Raw genomic sequence first — 16,393 nt, 5'->3', positions numbered from 1 at the left:
GAAGTGGCGTAGGTAGTTCTCCAAGATCTGATTGATCCTCTCGACCTGACCATTGGACTGAGGATGGTAGGCTGAGGAAAAGTCCAACTGCACACGAGGAGTCTGCAGAGGGTTCTCCAGAACTTCGGGAATCAGTCAGAGGACCCGGAAGTGAGTGCTGGCGTTTCCCTGGAGGGAGCTGACGCCATGAAGAGAGATGTCCATGGATGGGGTCATCAAGTAGTAAGTCTGAACGACGACCCCCGGCCATAGACGTTACACGCTGGAGGCAACCACAGGGCTAGGAGTTTTGGTATAGCAGTTCAGAACCACCGGCTTCAGGAGGGAGACGTGGAAGGGGTTGGGGATCTTGAGGGTAGGAGGCAGCCGAAGCTTGTAGGCGACAGGGTTGATCTGCTGTAGGATCTCGAAGTGTCTGAGGAACCTGGGAGCAAATTTGTATGATGGCACCCTTCGTCGTATATTCCTGGAAGACAGCCAGACCCTCGTGCCAGGAAGAAACTGAGGAGGTTCTCTTCTCCTTGTGTCAGCCTTCCATTTAATGCGGTCGACTGCCATTAGGATGGAGGATCGAGTCTGCTGCCAGATCTGTAGGAATTCTCTAAAAGCGGAGTCAGCCGCTGGTACCACGGAAGTATCGGGCACCGGGAGAGGAATTCGTGGGTGCTGGCCGTAGACAATGAAGAACGGTGTATTCCTAGTGTATTCGCTGGTGTGATTATTGTAGGAAAATTCAGCCCATGGGAGCAACTGCACCCAGTCATCATGCGGCTTGGAGATGAAGTGGCGTAGGTAGTTCTCCAAAATCTGATTGATCCTCTTGACCTGACCATTGGACTGAGGATGGTAGGCTGAGGAAAAGTCCAACTGCACACCGAGGAGTCTGCAGAGGTCTCTCCAGAACTTCGGGATAAACTGAACCCCTCGATCAGACACAATATGCTGCGGCAAGCCGTGCAGGCGGAAGATGTGTTGGATGAACAGCTTGGCCAGCAGAAGGAAGACCAGTCAGAGGAACGAAGTGGGCCATCTTCGAAAATCGATCCACCACCACCCAGACAGTACTGCATCCGGCAGAGAGAGGCAGGTCCGTAATAAAGTCCATAGCTATATGCTGCCAGGGAGCATTGGGCACAGGCAATGGCTGAAGCAGCAGACCAGCAGGTCTGGAGTGAGCGGCCTTGTTGGCTGCACATACAAAACAAGAAGAAACAAAGTCCATAATGTCCTTGGGCAGCGTGGGCCACCAGAAATGATGAGCAATCATCCCAGGTCTTATGGACCCCAGCTTGACCTGCCAGTCTAGAGGAGTGTCCCCAGTCGAGGATTCTTCCACAATCACAAAAGTCCTCCCTGGAGGAATGTCCCCAACTTGCAGGGGATTGACAGAGACAATACAAGACGGATCAATAATGTTCTGTTGAATCTCCATGGCGTCTTCTATCTCGAAAGACCTGGACAAGGCATCGGCCCTCACATTCTTGTCGGCCGGGCGATAATGGAGCTCAAACTGGAACCTGGTAAAGAACAGTGACCACCTGGCCTGATGAGGGTTCAGCCGTTGGGCCGTCTGGAGGTAGGTCAGATTCTTGTGGTTTGTAAAAATTAGGATCGGATGAGCTGCGCCCTCTAGTAGATGTCTCCACTCCTCCAGAGCCAATTTGTTGGCCGGTAACTCCCGATCCCAAATCGAGTAGTTGCGTTCTGCGGAAGAGAAGAGCTTAGAGAAATATCCACATCCCCTTGGGACCTCTCTGGAACAGGAGTGCACCAGCACCGACAGAGTATGCGTCCACCTCCAACGAGAACTGCAGAGAGACATCCAGATGATGGAGGATAGAGGCTGACGTGAAGGCACTCTTCAGGCTATTGAATGCGGACTCTGCCTTGGGAGTCCACACCTTGGCGTTCATACCCTTTTTAGTGAGATTAGAGATGGGAGAAGTCAGTGAGAAATTTGGAATAAATTGCCTGTAAAAATTTGCGAATCCCAAAAAGCGCTGTATGGCCCTCAAGCCTTGAGGGCGTGGCCATCCCAGGACAGACTTTACCTTCACAGGGTCCATCTCGAGACCTCGATTCGAGACGATGTAGCCCAGGAAGGCTAGAGCATCTCTGTCAAACACGCACTTCTCCAACTTGGCGTACAAACGATTCTCCCTTAACCGTAGCAGAACTTGACGGACATGTCTCTGATGCGTCATAGGATCTGGAGAAAAAATCAAGATGTCTTCAAGGTAGACTTCTATACAAACATATAGGAGGTCACGGAAAATGTCATTTAAAAACTCCTGGAAGACCGCGGGAGCATTACACAGGCCGAAGGGCATTACTAGATACTCCTAGTGTCCATTACGGGTGTTAAATGCAGTCTTCCATTCATCACCCTGGTGAATCCGGACAAGGTTGTAAGCTCCACGCAGGTCTAGTTTAGAAAAAATCTTGGCACCACGTATACGATCAAACAGTTCAGAGATCAGTGGCAACGGATATTTATTCTTCACCGTGATCTAGTTGAGACCTCGGTAGTCGATACAAGGACGAAGAGAACCATCTTTCTTTTTGACAAAGAAGAACCCGGCTCCTGCCGGGGAGGAAGACTTTCGTATCAAGCCCCTCTCCAAGTTCTCTTTCAAATAGGTGGACATGGACAAAGTCTCTGGCAAGGAGAGAGGGTATACCCTACCACGGGGAAGGGATGCACCAAGAATCAGTTCAATAGGGCAGTCATACGCCCGATGTGGAGGCAATGTCTCCGACCTCCCTCTTGCTGAAGACGTCCGAAAATGCTGCATAATGACTCGGCAATCCTGCCAATGACCAAGGCAGCGAAGGCTGAACCGAACGAATCTGCACCAGGCACCGGCTTTGACACTCAGTGCCCCACAGGAGAACCTCTCGAGAATTCCAGTCCAGGACTGGGGCATGCAGTCGGATCCAAGGCAGGCCCAGCAACACAGGGTTAACAGCTTTGGGTAGGACATAGAACGAAAGACGTTCGGAGTGAAGAGCCCCTACTTGAAGCCTCAGCGGCTTGGTCACATCTATAACAGGGTCTGGCAGAGGTAGTCCATTTACTGAAGCAACTGTCAATGGGCTCTCCAGAGGGGTGGTGGGTTATTGCAGAAGGTCCACCAGGTCTCTACGGTTGAAATTAGCAGCGGATCCAGAGTCCAGATACGCAGAGACCTGATGTGTTCTCTCACCGGACACTATGTTCACAGGTATGGACAATTTAGACGGAAGTGCATTCTTACCCACGGTTGTCACTCCTATCAACCCTAGGCTTTGGGATCATTGGGGACACAGGCGCCCCTAGATTGGCACCGAGGCTGCAATAAAGACAGAGTCCAGAAATGCATCTGCGTTGTCTCTCCTGGGTGGATAACTTACACTGGTCCGTTATCACAAACTCCTTAGGAGGATCGACATCTGAGGACAGCAGTGGTTGCTGCAAAGTAGGAGCCAGACTGGGAAGGACTCCCTCCCATCGAACCTCTTGAAGGCATTCTCGGATCCGTATATCAATCCGGGCGGACAGAAGGATGAGGTCATCCAGGGTAGAAGGCAGATCCCGAGCAGCAAGTTCGTCCTTAATTTTAGGAACCAGTCCATGCGAGAATGCAGCCACCAGGGCCTCGTTGTTCCATAACAGCTCTCCCGCCAGGGTGCGGAAGTGGATGACGTACTCACTCCCGGAGGTGTCTCCTTGGCATAGATTAATCAAAGGGGCCGCTGCAGATGAGACCCGACCAGGCTCCTCAAACACCATACGAAAAGTCCAGAGGAAGGCTTGGAAGTCACGGGTCTCTGGTCCTTGTCTCTCCCAGATAGGGTTCGCCCATGCAAGAGCCTTGCCAGTGAGGAGAGAGATGAAGAAAACTACCCTTGCGCCATCAGACGAAAATGTCCTAATATACAGGCTGAAGTGGATCTGGCACTGATTCAGAAATCCACGACAGGTACGTGCTTTTCCATCATAGCGGTCAGGAAGTGGCAAAGAAACACGCAGGTCAACACTGCCAAGATGTGTAGTCTGAGGATCAACACTGCCAGGAGGTGTAGTAGGCGGAACGGCAGCTTGTGCCTCCTGCCGACGTGCAAGAATGTTCAAAGCCTGGAGGAGTTAGTCCTGTCGAGACCGGAGGTCTAGCATATCCGCTCGCATCTCTTGAGACGTCGTCATAGTCTTGAATCGGCGAGCGGGGTCCATGGCCTGAGCGTACTGTCACGAAGGGTCTGTGGACCCACTGGACCATACCGCCTTGGCGGTAAGGCAGCTGGCCAACAGGGCGCAGGTCAATGTCTATAGTTCGTATAGGTACCTGTGGCAGCTCGGACAGCAGCAAGGCAGGCTCGGCTGGGACTAGGCAGCAGATGGACGTCAGGCGAGGTGAAGCAGGTCAGACGTGGATACAGCACAACACAACTTTGGCACAGCAGAGTGCTCAACCAGGATAGTATGGAATGCAAGGAACATGAACAGGAACACTCTAGGAGGTCATCTCATAGACAAACTTAGGAAACATCAACAACACTCAGGCATAGAAGCAGGGGGCTGAAACCCTCTTATAGTCCAAGGTTCTCACGGGTTCAAAGTTCATCAAAAGTCCGGTACTCGCGCTGCCCCTTTAAGAGCATGCACGAGCATGCGCGCGCACCCTACGGGATCCGGCTGAGGTGAGTGGAAGCGAGCGCTGGCGTCTCCTGAGGAGGAGGCTGGGGCCAGCGCTTGCCGACTTGTGGCTGTCGGAGGGATTGGAGCTGACGGCCCGCAGCCACGGACATTACAGCTTTACATCAATGGGAAAGCAAGCCATTTTTAAAAACCGTGTTGCGTAAAAAAGATGCGTTGGATCAATTCTTTGGTGCATAAAATGCGGCAAATGTTCCCAGAGTCATTAGGAGTCCTAAATACGCACCCAAAAACTTGCAAAAGTACACACAAAAACTGAAGAAAAAAAAAACCCGCAAATAAAAAGGAATTGTGCATGGCCCCATAGAAATGAATGGGTCATTGTGTTATCCGTTAAAAAAACGGATAGCACACTGAATCATTTCACTGAAGTGTGCTTGAGGCCTAACTTTATTTTTTTTGCACGTTCTGTTGTACGTATTGGACTACGTCGTAGATTTGGTGGACTACTGCGATGATCCACGTTTTTTAAAAAATAAAATGGTTAGCGAGGATTGTGCGGGGGAGTTTTTATTTCAATAAAAATATTTTCTTATGTCTCTGTTTTTTTAATACTTTATTAGCGCCTGGATAATGGCAGTTGTCTGTTTGACAACGTCCATTACTTAATGTTAGCCAGTAAAAAGGCTTTAACTAACCCCCCATTATTACCCCGGTACCCACCGCCACCAGGGTTATCGGGAAACCCAGGTACGATCCAGTACTCGATCATCTGTAGTGAGGGTTGGGCACTGGGGTGGCCGCTGGCTGGTATTATGAGGCTGGGAAGAGCCAAAAACCATGACCCTTCCCACACTGGTAATGCTAGGCTGCTGCTCTGTTGTATCTGGCTGGTTATGTAAATAGGGGGGACCCCACATAATTTAATTTAATTTTTTTAAATGACGTGGGGTTCCCCCCCATTTTCATAACCAGGCAGATATAACGCAGCAGCAGCCTAGCATTACAAGGGTGGGAAGGGTCACAGTTTTTAGCTGGACGTCGTCAAACAGGCAACTGCCATTATCCAGGTGCTAATAACGTATTAAAAAAACACATAAGAAAATATTTCTATTTAAATAAACCCCCCCCCACAAAACCCTCGTTAACCATTTTATTTTAAAAAACAAACCTAGATCATCGCAGTAGTCTACTGAATCGATGTAGTCCAATATGTCCTGCAAAACAAAAAAAAAATAAAGTTAACAATATGAAAAATATAAATACTTATACTCACCTACAGCGACTTCTTTCTTCTCCGCTGCACCACAATAAATACTAGAGGTCCCAATAAGCACCCTGCTCTCACCGCCTCACACACAAACAAGCGCCCACGCAAACCATCACACAACCCAACCACAAGCACCCTGCACGCACCCCCACACAAACCATCACACAAGCACCCCGGCACACAACCCCCACACAGTTGGGGGGTTTGTGTGTGGCACAGTTGCATTTTGGGTGGAATTTGTGTTTGGGGGCTCTGCGCACACTACACACACACAGACACACAGCTCTGCTGCGCACGCTACACACACACAACTCTGTGTCGCACACTACGCGCACAGACACAGCTCTGGTGCACGCAAATACACAGCTCTGCTGCATGCGCACACAGCTCTGCTGCGTGCACATACACACACACAAAGTTACAGTGGTGTGCAAGGGGGTCGCCGCAAGAGAGACAGACACACACACACCTTACCAGCAGTGCGGCCGGTCTTCAAAATGGCGCCGGCTTTCCCACTACAAACCAGCTTCTATCCTGGGTCGCTCTGAACTGCGCATGCGCAGTACAGAGCGAGACAGCAGAAGATGTAAGGAACGGGTCACGTTCGTTATGTCCTATGCCTTGTAGCTGCCGTATTCCATCTGTGTATGTGTCGTGAATTGACACATACACAGATGAATGAAAACATGGCAGCTCCCAGTAAAGTAAGAAAGTGTTCATAAAAAAAAAAAACGTGTGTGAAAAAATAAAGTCAATATAATATTTTATTAAATAAAAACGCATAAATTAATGAAAAAAAAATCATGACACTTTTTGTATTGGTAGTTAGTGGATATGCCCATTTCTGATGTGACGTCACTGTGCTAAGAACATCCCCTGTGCATAGCACGTCATATGACTGCCCACTCATCCATGTTTGGCCGCCTTTACATCACGTTATTGCACCACAATCGATGTATACACTGGGAAATCTCATGTATACGTTAAATGTAAACTGTGATGGATGCCCTAAACGCATACCATTATAGTCTATAGGTGACGGATGCCACTGAAAAGCTATTAAAAAGCCAATGACGTATACATTAACCCCTTAGTGACTACTAATACGCCTTTTTACGTCGGTCACTAATGGGCTTTAGGCTAGGCTGACGCCTTTTCACGTCAGCCTAGTCTAAGTCCTGCACGGGTCTCCCGTGCAGGCTGGAGCCGGGGCTCTGCTGTCTGATGACAGCTGAGCTCCTGCTCCAACGCTCGCGATCGAAGTTTACTTCAATCGCGGCCGTTTAACCCGTTAAATGCCGCCGTCAATAGCGACCGCGGCATTTAACTTTGTTTACAGAGGGAGTGCGCTCCCTCTGTCACCCATCGGCGGCCCGTGAATGCAATCGCGGGTCTCCGATGGGGTGTCATGGCAGCCGGGGGCCTGATAAAAGCCCCCAGGTCTGCCCTGGACATATTCCTGTTAGGACGCGCCGGAGGCACGTCCTAACAGATTGCCTGTCAGATTTACACTGACAGGCAATAATGCTCTGGTATACAAAGTATACCAGAGCATTATAGCAGCGATCGGAATATCGCACAGTAAAGTCCCCTAGTGGGACTAATAAAATAAGTCATCAAAGTGAAATAAATATTATTAATAAAAAGTACAGTAAAAAAATCCATTTTTTTCCATAAAAAGTGGTTTTATTTAGTAAAAGTGTAAAAAAAAAAAAAAAAAAGTACACGTGGTATTGCCGCGACCGTAATGACTCCATTAATAAAGTTAATATGTAATTTAAACCGCAAAGTGAACACCGTAAAAAAAAAAACCTCAAAAAACCATGGCGAAATTGCAATTTTTTTACATTGCCCCCCAAAAAAGTCATAATAAAAATGAATCAATAAGACCCATGCACCCCAAAACAGTACCATTCAGAACTACGTCTTGTCCCGCAGAAAACAAGCCCAAAAAATCACTACATTGATGGAAAAATAAAAAAATTACAGCTCTTGGAAAGCGACGATGCAAAAACAAATAATTTTAGTTCAAAAGTGTTTTTATTGTGCAAAAGTCGTAAAACATAAAAAAACCTCTACATATGTGGTATCGCCGTAATCGTACCGACCCATAGAATAAAGGTAACATGTTATTTACGTCGCATAGTTTAATAAAAGTTAATATAAAAATTATATGTACCCAAAAATGGTGCTATTAAAAAGCACAACTAATCCCGCAAAAAACAAGTCCTCATACAGCTATGTAGACGAAAAAATAAAAACGTTATAGCTCTTTGAATGCGACTATAGAAAAACGAATAAAACAGCTTGGTCATTAGGGCCTAAAATGGGCTGGTCACTAAGGGGTTAAACTTGTGACGTATGCTATTCATTGGCATTTTTATGAGATTCTGTTGTATGGAATAGTGTAGTCTACTACGCTACTCCATACCTTAAACAAAAAAATAAGTAATTCAGACGTATACCAGTGCGATGGAGGTCTTTTGGCCTTCGTCGAGCTAATAGAGCCCTATGTACACATTTAGCATGTATGCCGAGAGCTTTCTCAATGCACAAGTTAGGGCGGGTTCACACATGGCGGAATTGCACTTAAATTCCGCTGCGGACACTCCGCAGCGTTAATCCGCAGCGGAGCCGTTTCTACATTGACTTTCACTTTAATTTAGCAGTGTTCGTTTACACGATGCGTACAATTCCGCTGCGGAGCATAGGCTGCGGAGCGGAATTTGGTGTCCGCAGCATGCTCTGTCTGTTGCGGAGCAGTGGCGGACTCATGGCGGAATTTCTCCATTGACTTCAATGGAGATTCAAAGTTCCGCAATGAAGTCCGCAGCTGTCATGCACATGTCATGTGTGCTGCGGATGCGTCTTGCTTTTTTTACTTGACATTTCTTCATTCTGGCTGGACCTATGTATTTCTAGGTCTACAGCCAGACTGAGGAAGTCAATGGGGCTCCCGTAATGACGGGAGCGTTGCTAGGAGACGTCAGTAAATAGTCACTGTCCAGGGTGCTGAAAGAGTTAAGCGATCGGCAGTAACTGTTTCTGCACCCGGGACAGTGACTACCGATCCCAATATACATGTATCTGTAAAAAAAAATGAAGTTCGTACTTACCGAGAACTCCCTGTTTCTGTCTCCAGTCCGGCCTCCCAGGATGACGTTTCAGTGTAAGTGACGGCTGCAGCCAATCACAGGCCAAGCACAGGCTGCAGCGGTCACATGGACTGGCGCGTCATCCAGGGAGGTCGGGCTGGATGCCGAAGGAGGGACGCGTCATAAAGACAACGGGCGGTAAGTATGAATTTCTTTTACTTTCACTAGGGAAAGTGCTGTCCCTTCTCTCTATCCTGCACTGATAGGGAGAAGGGAAGCACTTTTCCCGCAGTCCGCAGCAGCTAGTCCGCATCAATTTTCTGCACATTTTGTGCAGATCCGCAGCCGTAATCCGCAACCCGGATTAGGTGCGGCATTGATGCGGACAGTTGCGGAGGAATTCCGCCATGTGTGGTCATGCCCTAAAACATAGGAAAAAAATGTCATGTGAAGGCGGCCTATGAATGAAGAATGCGCCTCATCCTACATATGCAAAGTTTAATAAGAGAAAATGTAGATGACTGGAATGGTTGCACAAAATATCCACTGACTTTTCTGGAATGTTGGATCAAATAGACCTTTCAGTCAACTCTAACTTTTGGAAGCCACACCATCTGGGGGAGTTCACTGTCAGGGGAATGCGATGGGCTGTCAGAGGGGGTTGCACCCCTCTTTTTAATGATTTAGATGCCGCGGTCGCTATTGACTGTGGCATCTAAGGGGTTAAATTAATGGGATCGTGCTCGAGCGCGATCCCACTCATTACAGTGAAGTATCGTCTCTAACATACAGCTGACACCTGCGTTGTATGGAGTCCGCTCCATACTTCCCCCAACCCGGCTATGGCGTAATTATACGTGATACGTCAGGAATGGGTGAATGGCGTTTAACTATATGGGGAGGAAAATAAAACATAACCTGTCTCTGATAATTACATCATATATCATTAGGTAGGTAGAGAGAGGATGATTGTTAATGGGTGAGCGGTCCAGGAGTTGGCTCAAAGTTGTTTTTTTTTAAAAAACAAGCTACTACTTTAGGACAAAAGTAGAACTTTTTCTTTCCTTGATCAGGTCACCAAAACAGTTGTTTTCTAATCTCAGAAGATGATGCATTTCTCAGAATCACAAAATGTTAGGATGGAGAAAAGCAACATTTTTTTCGGCAGAACTTCTATATGACCTTCACAGTAGGGCCAACTATTTGTTGTGACCTCAGTCTTTTTAATCCCGGGGCTACACGCAGACTTTGTGTAATGTGACGGCTGAGATAATAAAAGTTATTGTCCTATTGAATACATGATTTTTTTAAGTCTCATGTACATGCAACTTTAATAACATTTTTATGCAACTGTTGTGCGATAAAATATCACACTCTGGTTGCATTATACTTCATGCCTGGATGATCTTTGACAGTTTTGTTGAGCTTTAGTTGCCAAAATCTTGCCAAAAATCTTATCAAAAATCTTGTCAGCCATGTGATATTGAAAAGAATGTCTTTGGGCATAGGTTGGCCATCCTTAACCCCTTCAGGACCCAGCCTGTTTTGGGCTTCAGGACACAGCCGATTTTTTCAAATCTGACATGTGTTACTTTATGTGGTAATAACGTTGGAATGCTTTTACCTATCCAAGCGATTCTGAGATTGTTTTCTCGTGACATGTTGTACTTTGTTAGTGAAAAAGTTTTGGCGATAATTTTGGTATTTATTTCTGAAAAACGCCACAATTTAGAAAAAATTAGCAAAAATTAGCATTCTTCTAAATTTAAACGTATCTGCTTGTAAAACAGATCGTAATACCACACAAAATAGTTACTAGTTAACATTTCCCATATGTCTACTTTATGTTTGCATCGTTTTTTGAATGTCCTTTTATTTTTCTAGGACGTTACAAGGCTTAGAACTTTAGCACCAATTTCTCATATTGTAAAGAAAATTTCAAAAGGCCATTTTTTCAGGGACCAGTTCAGTTCTGAGGTGGCTTTGAGGGCCTTATATATTAGAAAATCCCCAGAAGTCACCCCATTTTGAAAACTGCACCCCTCAAGGTATTCAAATCAGCATTCACAAAGTGTTTTAACCCTTTAGGCGTTTCACAGGAATGAAAGAAAGTAGAGGTGAAATTTACAAATTATTCTTTTTTTTGCCGAAATTCATTTCTAATAAAAAAAAAATTGTAACACAGAAGGTTTTACCAGAGAAATGCAACTCAATATTTATTGCCCAGATTCTGCAGTTTTTAGAAATATCCCACATGCGGCTCTAGTGTGATAATGGACTGAAACACCGGCCTCAGAAGCAAAGTAGCACCCAGTGGATTTTGGGCCTCCTTTTTTTTAGAAAATATTTTAGGCACCTTGTCAGGTTTGAAGAGGTCTTGTGGTGCCAAAACAGTTGAAACCCATTTTGGAAACTACACCCCTCAAGGAATTTATTTAGTGGTATAGTTAGCATTTTGACCACACAGGTTTTTCGCTAAATTTATTAGAATTAGTCTGTAAAAATGAAAAAATACTTTTTTTCTGAAAAAACATAGAAATTTTTAATATTTACAAGAAATAATAAAGAAAATGCACCCCAACATTTGTAAAGCAATGTCTCCCGATTACGGCAATATCCCATGTGTGGTAATAAACTACTGATTGGACCCACAGCAGGGCTCAGAAGGGAAGGAGCGCCATTTGGATTTTGGAGCACGGATTTTGCTGGATTGGTTTTCGGTTCCATGTCGCGTTTGCAACCCCCTGGAGGGACCAAAACAGGGGAACCCTCCAAAAGTGAACCCATTTTGTAAACTACACCTATCAAGGAATTTATCTAGGGATATAGTTAGCGTTTTGACCACACAGGTTTTTCGCTAAATATATTGGAATTAGTCTGTAAAATTTAAAATCAACTTTTTTTCTGAAAAAGCATAGAAATTTTTAATATTTACGAGGAATAATGAAGAAAATCACCCCAACATTTGTAAAGCAATGTCTCCTGATTACAGCAATATCCCATATGTGGTAAAAAAAAACACCTGCTGATTGGACCCGCAGCAGGGCTCAGAAGGGAAGGAGTGCCATTTGGATTTTGAAGCACGGATTTTGCTGGATTGGTTTTCGGTTCCATGTCGCGTTTGCAACACCCTGGAGGGACCAAAACAGGGGAAACCCTCCAAAAGTGACCCCATTTTGGAAACTACACCTATCAAGGAATTTATCTAGGGGTATAATTAGCATTTTGACCACACCGTTTTTTTGAAGAATTTAGTGGAATTAGGCAGTGAAAATGAAAATCGACTTTTTTTCTGAAAAAGCATAGAAATTTTAAATTTAAATTTTTACAAGGAATAAAGGAAAAAAAGAATCACAACATTTGTAAAGAATTTTCTTCTGATTATGGCAATACCCCCCCCCCCCCCCCATATGTTGTCATAAACTGCTGATTGGACCCATGGCAGCGCTCAGAAGGGAAGTAGCGCCATTTGGATTTTGGAGCATGGATTTTGCTGGATTGTTTTTCGGTGCCATTCCGCCTTTGCAGAATTTATTAGAATTAGGCGGAGAAAATTAATATCACAATTTTTTTCCACTAAAATGTTGAATTTTCTAATTTTCACAAGGGATAAAGGAGAAATAAACAACCAATTTTTGTAAAGCAAATTCTCCCGAGTACGGAAATACCCCGCATGGGGTCATACATTTTTTTTCATTAGAAATTAATTAACCCTTTCAGGACTGATCCATTTTTTGCTTTCTTTTCGTTTTTCACTCCCCGCCTTCCAAGAGTCATAACTTTTTGCTTTTTCCGTCAGTAGAGTGATGTGACGGCTTATTTCTTGCGGGAGGAATTGTAGTTTCTATTGACACCATTTAAAGTGCCATAAAAAGTACTGGGAAACTGAAAAAAAATAGGAAAATATAGTAATATAGGAAAAAAATCTGATTCCATTTTTTGAGGTTTTTGTTTTTACAGCTTTCGCCGTGCGGTAAAAACGAAAACTACAGCGATTTTGGCAGTTTAAATTATTTACGTTTTTTACGGTGTTCACCGTGCGAGTTAAATAATGGTATATTGTAATAGTTCGGCCTTTTACGGACGTAGCGATACCAATTTTGTTTATTTTTTCACATTACTTTAGAAGAAAAATGGGAAAAGGTTTTTTTTTTAACTTTAAACTTTTTTTCTTTCTCACTACTAATAACTTTAATTCTTCTACACATTTTATTAGTCCCCTTAGGGGACTTGTACCAGCGATCATTGGATCGCTGGTACAATATACTGCAATACTAATGTATTGCAGTATATTGTTATTTTTACAGACTCCTGTAACATACACTGCCGACACCCGCAGCGTATGGAGCGGGCTCAGCACGTGATGCCGCTCCATACATCAACCCCCGCACCATGACGTGCTATTAAGTCATAGTGCTCAAAGGGGTTAATGCACAGCGGATGGTGTGAATATTGCAATTTTGCACTGATGTGCCATTTTAGTGCATAATATGTCGTGCCCAGTTTGTGCCACTGAAAACAAATACCTCATAAAACGTTAAACGGGTTCTCCTGGGTATGGTTATGCCATATATGTGGGCACAAATTGCTGTTTGGGCACGCTGCAGGGCTCAGAATGGAGGCACGCCATTTTGCTTTTGGAGCGCAGATTTTGCTTGGTAGTTTTTCTGTTTTGGGTTTCGCTGGTATTTCAGTTTATAATGTGGGGGCATATGTGAGCTGTGCGGAGAACATCAGGGCGTAATAATAGGGTATAATAATGCGGTAAATAAATAATAATTCATAGATATGTGGCCGGTGTCGCACTGATAAATGGTGTCGGATCTTATCCGCTTTTAGAAAACACTGCACATTTTGCATCGCCATATTCTGAGTGCCAGAACTTCTTTATTTTTTCACCACCGGAGCTGTGTGAGGGCTTATTTGTTGCGGGATAATCTGTAGTTTTCATTGGTACCATTTTGGGGTACATGCGATTTATTTATTTTTTATTACATTTTATTAAATTTTTTTGCAAGGCGGGTGACCAAAAACAAGCAATTCTGACAATGTTTTTTAGTTTATTTTTTTGCGGCGTTCACCGTTCACTATAAATGACAATTTTACTTTATTCTGCGGGTTGATACGATTACGGTGATACCAAATGTATATCGGTTTTGTAATGTTTTGCAGCGTTTGCGCAATAAAATCACTTTTTTATACAATTATTTCTTTTCAGTCACCGTATTCTGAGAGCCGTAACTTTTTTATTTTTCAGTCAAAAAAGTTGTGTAAGGGCTTGTTTTTTGCGGGACGGGTTGTAGTTTTTATCGGTACTATTTTCGGGTACATGTCACTTTTTGATCACTTTTTATTCTCTATTTTGGGAGGGGTGGTGACCAAAAAATAGCAAATCTGGTGTAGTTTTTTATAGATTTTTTTGGGGGTGTTCATCGTGCGGGAAAAAATAGCACTACAGTTTTATAGGTGGGGTCGTTACGAACACGGTGATACCAGATATGTGTACTTTTTTTAACGTGTTCATTTTTTTCCTCTAATGAAAGTCTTATTATAGGAAAAAAATGCAGTGTTTGTTTATATAACTTATAACTTTTATTTTTACACTTTTTTAAAACTTTTTTATTACTTTTAGTTTACTTTTTTCACTTATCCCACTAGGGAACACTTAGACTTGCAGCTTTGATCGCTGCTGGAATACATTACACTACCTACGTAGTGTAATGCATTCCAACTGTCATTGTGACGTGACAGTCACACTGACAGGAAGCCTCGGAGGACCGGCCAGAGGCTGCTCCTCCGAGGCTTCCGTACATGGCAACCCGGAGGTCATTGTCTGACCTCCGATTGCCACGACAAGCATCGGAAGCCCCCACAATCACTTCGTGGGGGTAGCCGATGTGCTTCAAACTCCTTAAATGTGGCGAACGCAATCGTCGCCGCATTTATGGGGTTAATTTCCGAAATCAGCAGCGATGGTCCGCTGACTGGCAAGACTGGAGTGTCGGCTGTCGGGGACAGCTGACCTCCCGGTTCCCGGACACTGTCCGTTGGGACAGTGTGCGCCGGGAACTACTCCGCAACTGTACGTCCTGATGCGGGAAGCAACCCTTCTGCAGGACGTACTATTGCGGAGCAGTGCGTGAAGAGGTTAAAGAGGCTCTGTCACCACATTATAAGTGCTCTATCTCCTATATAAGAAGATCGGCGCTATAATGTAGGTGACAGTAATGCTTTTTATTTAGAAAAACTATCTATTTTAAACCAATTTATGAGCGATTTTTAGCTTTATGCTGATGAGTTTCTTAATGCCCAAGTGGGCGTGTTTTACTTTAGACCAACTGGGCGTTGTACAAAGGAGTGTATGACGCTGACCAATCAGCGTCATACACTTCTCTCCATTCATTTACACTGCACTAGCGATATAGTTATATCGTTATGTGCAGCTCCATACACAAACATTACTGTAGTGCCCTGATAATGAATATACAGTACATCACTACCAGCCTGGACGTGATGTTTATTCAGAATCCTGACCACTTCTTAATCTTTTCTGTGAGATTCCAGCAAGGCAAGCGTAATCTCGTTTGAAATGACAGGTTACATCGTAATCTCGCGAGATTACGTTTGCCTTGCTGGAATCTCACAGAAAAGATTCAGAAGTGGTCAGGATTCTGAATAAACATCATGTCCAGGCTGGTAGTGATGTATATTCATTATCAGGATCATATGTTTGTGTATGTAGCTGCACATAACGATATAACTATATCGCTAGTGCAGTGTAAATGAATGGAGAGAAGTGTATGACGCTGATTGGTCAGCGCCATACACTCCTCTGTACAACGCCCACTTGGTCTAAAGTAAAAAGACGCCCACTTAGGCATTAAGAAACTCATTAGCATAAAGCTAAAAATCGCTCATAAAGTGGTTTAAAATAGATAGTTTTTCTAAATAAAAAGCATTACTGTCACCTACATTATAGTGCCGATCTTATATAGGAGATAGGGCACTTATAATGTGGTGACAGAGCCTCTTTAAGCGTCAGTATAAAAGAAAAGGTGTTCGGCATCATGCCCACTTCAGTTATTTTCTTCAGGGTGCGATCCATTTTTTTTTAACTGATAGCATCCTGACACATTCATTTCAATGGGGCCATGCACACTTCCGTTGTTTTGACGGTTCCGTTCTTCCATTCCATCCAAAGTAGAACATGTCCTACTTTTGTCTGTGGTTCAGTGTCCGTTTCGCCTATTGAAGCCTATGGGTCCGTCAAAACAACGGACGGTACCCGTAAGGCATCCGTGTGCCGTCTGTTTTTCACGGATTCGTTGCCAAGCAACGGCATGGCGTGCCAAAAGTTCCCTGCATTCAACACACAAGATGAATTTTAACAGA

This window comes from Rhinoderma darwinii, chromosome 1 (genome assembly GCF_050947455.1).
Source record: "Rhinoderma darwinii isolate aRhiDar2 chromosome 1, aRhiDar2.hap1, whole genome shotgun sequence".
NCBI lineage: Eukaryota > Metazoa > Chordata > Amphibia > Anura > Rhinodermatidae > Rhinoderma > Rhinoderma darwinii.
This window is presented reverse-complemented; position numbering follows the sequence as displayed.